This window comes from Lolium perenne, chromosome 7 (genome assembly GCF_019359855.2).
Source record: "Lolium perenne isolate Kyuss_39 chromosome 7, Kyuss_2.0, whole genome shotgun sequence".
NCBI lineage: Eukaryota > Viridiplantae > Streptophyta > Magnoliopsida > Poales > Poaceae > Lolium > Lolium perenne.
In genome coordinates this window covers 117408014-117413815 of record NC_067250.2, presented here as the reverse complement: position 1 = coordinate 117413815, position 5802 = coordinate 117408014, and the positions used below count along the sequence as shown (strand labels likewise).

General features: G+C 40.2%; 1 long non-coding RNA gene across 1 annotated transcript; it reads left to right on the top strand.

Moving 5' to 3' along the window:
• The first annotated feature begins 1520 nt into the window (after positions 1-1520).
• On the top strand, positions 1521-2174 carry LOC127323928 (uncharacterized). The gene is made up of 3 exons (XR_011747887.1): positions 1521-1596; positions 1725-1797; positions 2014-2174. It is a non-coding gene; the product is annotated as an uncharacterized lncRNA (long non-coding RNA).
• Positions 2175-5802: the final 3628 nt, after the last annotated feature.

Sequence of the window (5802 nt, the reverse complement as noted above, 5' to 3'; positions counted from 1 at the left end):
GTTTGCTTGGTATCCTTTTGTTTTTACTGCAGAGAGTGTATGTTTTGGAAGGGGTGAGCAGCGATAGAGGTTTCTTTAGTCCTAGGTGAGCACTCGGTTTCTTTATTTTTTTCTTCATAATACTGCAAGATTTTAATACTTCAAGGACATATGAATAGTGTGGTTTCTCTCTCTCCCAGATTTGTTACTACCAATAATACTTTTGGTGCTGTCCTATTACCTCTGGTATTTAATAAAATGACACAGTCATCAGTTTAGTTGGCATTGTCATAAGTTTTGTTGAGCTCTTCCAATGAGTTTCTTCCAAACGTTTTTTCATCAGTTTTGTTAGTATTTGATATGTACCCTTGTTGAGCACACACGTTTTGAGCTACAAATGCTTATTCTGAACTTGTGTTTATGTTGCTCGCTATTGTGAAACATAATTAGACTATATCTTCTAAACATTTAATTTTTTGCATAGCTAGAAAATCAGATGCTATGCTTTAGTGATTGTACCACAAATATTTGTGGTCTTCATGCTCCATCTCAAGATCTAGACAATGTCCAGATTTTGATGGCCATCCTTCGTTTCTAGAGCAATGCTTTGGTGATTGTACCTCAAATATTCGTGGTCTTCATGCTCCAGCTCAAGATGCAGATAATGTCCAGATTTTGATGGTCATCCTTCGTTTCTAGAGCCCTCATGTATTTCTCAGTTCTCTTATATTGTCTCTGCACCTAATGATCTCATCTTGTTTACTTCTTTGACCATGCCATGCTGCTTGTTTTAGCCACTGTTGAATGATGCTAATTATGCTTGTCATTTTTATTATGTTTTAGCCACAACCTGATGTGTTTTACTAGGTGTGCGCGTGTTGTTGCCGTTGTGGGCTACTGCTAGATGTGTGTCTATCTGAATTCAAGTTTAATACATGGATCTGATGTATGTTTCGGCATGGTCTTTTATTTGGGGTCCTTTTGGTGGTGAGGTATGTGTTGCTTCCAAGGGTCGCTTGGCTGCGCTCCGCCTGCGCTGGGTATGAACCTTACTGGTGGAGTAGCATGAAGATGGAGAGAATAGGAGCACATCGCAGCTTGGTTGCGGTATTTTTATGAGATGGAGATCAAGTGGTTATGAATCTCAGTGTATTCTAATCAGATCAATTTTATTTGTGATGTAATCTTGCTGATTTGATGCGGTTAGTGTAGTGGTAAACTTTCCAACCACCAACAAGTGGTTTTGAGGTTTTTAATTTTTTGTTTCTTTGCTGAGCAGATTGGTCTAAAGGTGGAGGACTACAAGGGCTTGTCGGTTTGCAAGGTGTTGGTTCTTGAGGTGAGCTTATGTGGATCATCTGGGAAGCTCAGTGATGGAGCAACAATTCAACGAGATTTGGTTTGAAGTTTTGGAAGGTAGTGTTGTCCAATATGCAGGCAACAAGTCACTTTTTCGCCAGCGCATGTCTCACTCAGTTGTTTTTATACTTCTTCTTACCTTTTGTCATTTTTAGGCTTCATTTGATCTCTGGACTGCTTTGATGTAGAAAGGATTCTGTTACCATTAATTAACACACCATGTTGGTGCTGGAGCTTTTGTGATGAGTGGCAAATGAGGTACGTGATGAATATAAAAGCATTGCATAAAGGATCCAAATAGTTATGTTTCAGTTTGGACTGTTTTATTCTTAGGATTTCTTTTGAACTTTTCCTCTATGTAAATATTTTGATCATTCTTGTGGTAGGACATTGCCCCTTCAAGCCAGCAAGATGATTGATGTACGTTGATGAATAAGAGCACCCATCCAAGATACTAAGGTCAAATCCCGATTTCTTTCTCTGCCAAGGTGCATGCTTTTTTGGTGGATTTTATATTTATCCATGTAGTCATCTTACTAGAAGTAAAATCTAAGTATGCCATCTTATTGATGATTTAGATTCAGTGGTGCTTACCTTTGTTGCATAGTCAGCACTCTCCTTTTTTGCTTGAGTAACCATTGCTTTATATATATATTTTTTATCTCTTTTTATTAGTTACGAAATTCTGTATGAGGAGGCCAATCATGCACCAGATGTGGTAAAATATAAATAGTCTCGCCTGGGTGAGGAACACTACGGGATGCCACAACCCATTTTCCTACTTTCACTTTCTATATACAATTTGTGAGGATTGATTTGGGTCCTTGCTGCCTTCTCCTAAGGTTTGTAATTTGATTTTCCTACTTTCACTTTCTAATACAAATTGCTTAACTAAATATGCATGCTCGCTTGCCCTTTCGTTTATTGTTTTACTACTACATGATTTTGTAGAGTATTAGCTGAAGGAACTGCGATGAAACTCTGGCAGAGCAATTAAAGAAACAGATTTTAGCTTCCTAATGGATGACATTTGGCTTATGAAGTAAAAGGATATCCAGCTAGCAGAGCAATATTTTGGTTGATCTCGTTCTCTTCTTTCGTCAAGGCTAGAAGGTAACAACACATGTTGCTATGTTTTTGCAGTATATTTAATATTGGTCTTGAACCAACATCTTCTAATTGTATGTCACCAGACACTTTCTGCAAGGTGCTAAATAAGTGAAAAACTGGCATCTAGCCCCCCTAATATTCTTCCAGCTCAATGTTTTGAAGTTGCCACGAGCTTATCTTTCAAACTGAATTCTACATTCAGAAAAAAATCCGTGCTTTGATATTGCTTACCAATGATAGATCCTTACTGTAAAGAATGCTACTTATGTACTTGATTTCTTCGATAAGCTCAGTTACGAACTTACAATAGCGTATGAATGCATATCTAACTAATAAACTGAATACATACCAAAAAAAAGATGTTATTTCTTTTGGTAAGGAAGTACATTGTACTGGCAGTACTCGGCATGATTATGTAAGAATGATAAACAATAGGAGGACAAAGACACCTCAAAGTAAGAATCAGTTACTTAAAGAAACACGTGAGAAACCACCTAATACAGTTTAAATAGCTGAAGGCAAACTGGGAGAGAATAGCAGAAATAGAAACAGGCAGTGCTTCCGGCGATGGTTGGCCACCTCATGTTACCTATGATGTACCCACCTGTTGTTAGCAACGTTATTGCTATCCAAGTGCCTCTCGCCTACGATGTCCTAGAGAACTGACTCCCGCATAAACCGCCGGACAGCGGCCGCACTCCAGAGCCGGCAACATCCACTAGCACCTGCAGCCTGACACTAAAAAGAAGTAAATACTATTGTATTCCAAGGAAGATTCCATGGAAGGAAATTACTTAATTGAGGGGAGATTCCAGGGTAACAAAAATACATGCGACCAGCAAGAGTAGGAAATTTGAAAATGCATGTGATCATCCAATGCAAATTAAAAATTAGGAGTAGGAGAATAAAAGATGAGAGCTTCGGTAGGAAAGCAAGCATCTACTATTGTCCAGCGTCCTTTGGCCATACACCTGATGATAGCTGCTTAATGCTAGCTTCAGCGACCAACACGCAGAAACAAATGGAAACTCAATCAAATGGAAGGGCCTTGATACGCGTACAGCACGCGTCCGTTGGGAACCCCAAGAGGAAGGTGTGATGCGTACAGTGGCAAGTTTTTCCTCAGTACGAAACCAAGGTTTATCGAACCAGTAGGAGCCAAGAAGCACGTTGAAGGTTGATGGCGGCGAGATGTAGTGCGGCGCAACACCAGAGATTCCGGCGCCAACGTGGAACCTGCACAACACAACCAAAGTACTTTGCCCCAACGAAACAGTGAGGTTGTAAATCTCACCGGCTTGCTGTAACAAAGGATTAGATGTATAGTGTGGATGATGATTGTTTGCAGAGAACAGTAGAACAATTGCAGTAGATTGTATTTCAGATGTAAAGAATGGACCGGGGTCCACAGTTCACTAGTGGTGTCTCTCCCATAAGATAAATAGCATGTTGGGTGAACAAATTACAGTTGGGCAATTGACAAATAGAGAGGGCATGACCATGCACATACATGATATGATGAGTATTGTGAGATTTAATTGGGCATTACGACAAAGTACATAGACCGCTATCCAGCATGCATCTATGCCTAAAAAGTCCACCTTCAGGTTATCATCCGAACCCCTTCCAGTATTAAGTTGAAAACAACAGACAATTGCATTAAGTATGCTGCGTAATGTAATCAATAACTACATCCTCGGACATAGCATCAATGTTTTATCCCTAGTGGCAACAGCACATCCATAATCTTAGAGGTTTCTCTCACTCCCCCAGATTCACGGAGACATGAACCCACTATCGAGCATAAATACTTGAAGGAGATATGCCCTAGAGGCAATAATAAAGTGGTTATTATTTATATCTCTATGTTTATGATAAATGTTTATATGTCATGCTATAATTGTATTAACTGAAACATTAGTACATGTGTGATATGTAGACAACCAAAGAGTCCCTAGTATGCCTCTTAACTAGCTTGTTGATTAATGGATGATTAGTTTCATAATCATGAACATTGGATGTTATTAATAACAAGGTTATATCATTGTATGAATGATGTAATGGACATACCCAATTAAGCGTAGCATAAGATCTCATCATTAAGTTATTTGCTATAAGCTTTCGATACATAGTTACCTAGTCCTTATGACCATGAGATCATGTAAATCACTTATACCGGAAAGGTACTTTGATTACACCAAACACCACTGCGTAAATGGGTGGTTATAAAGGTGGGATTAAGTATCCGGAAAGTATGAGTTGAGGCATATGGATCAACAGTGGGATTTGTCCATCCCGATGACGGATAGATATACTTTGGGCCCTCTCGGTGGAATGTCGTCTAATGTCTTGCAAGCATATGAATAAGTTCATAAGAGACCACATACCACGGTACGAGTAAAGAGTACTTGTCAGGAGACGAGGTTGAACAAGGTATAGAGTGATACCGAAGATCAAACCTCGGACAAGTAAAATATCGCGTGACAAAGGGAATTGGTATCGTATGTGAATGGTTCATTCGATCACTAAAGTCATCGTTGAATATGTGGGAGCCATTATGGATCTCCAGATCCCGCTATTGGTTATTGGTCGGAGTGAGTACTCAACCATGTCCGCATAGTTCGCGAACCGTAGGGTGACACACTTAAAGTTGGATGTTGAAATGGTAGAACTTGAATATGGAATGGAGTTCGAATATTTGTTCGGAGTCCCGGATGAGATCCCGGACATCACGAGGAGTTCCGGAATGGTCCGGAGAATAAGATTCATATATAGGATGTCATTTTATGTGAATTAAAATGATCCGGAAGGTTCTATGGAAGGTTCTAGAAGGTTCTAGAAAAGTCCGGAAGAAACCACCAAGGAAGGTGGAGTCCCTCCGGGACTCCACCTCCATGGCCGGCCAACCCTAGTGGGGGAGGAGTCCCAAGTGGACTCCCCCTATGGGGGCCGGCCACCCCCCCCCCACCCCCCCCCCACACATGGAAGGGGGGAATCCCACCTTGGGTAGGTTTCCCTATCACATGGAAGGTTTTGGGTTCGGGTCTTATTCGGAGACTTGTAGTCCAACACTTGGGGCTTCCACCTATATAACTAGCTGGAATGCCCGCGCATTTGCGCGCCTAGATTACTTTTAAACTCTATACTCATAAACATGTTATGCAATTGGCATTAACTCACGCTCAAATATTCCTATGTTTCAATTCACCATAGATTGTAATCCCAAGGACCACAGTCGAACACGATTATTGCTTGCTCTTATTGTACTCCTTTTTTAGAATTGAGCTGTAGTTTGTGTGCATGTTTCAGTAAGTGAATACATGCTGCTAAATATGCATATAATGTAGTGTGAAA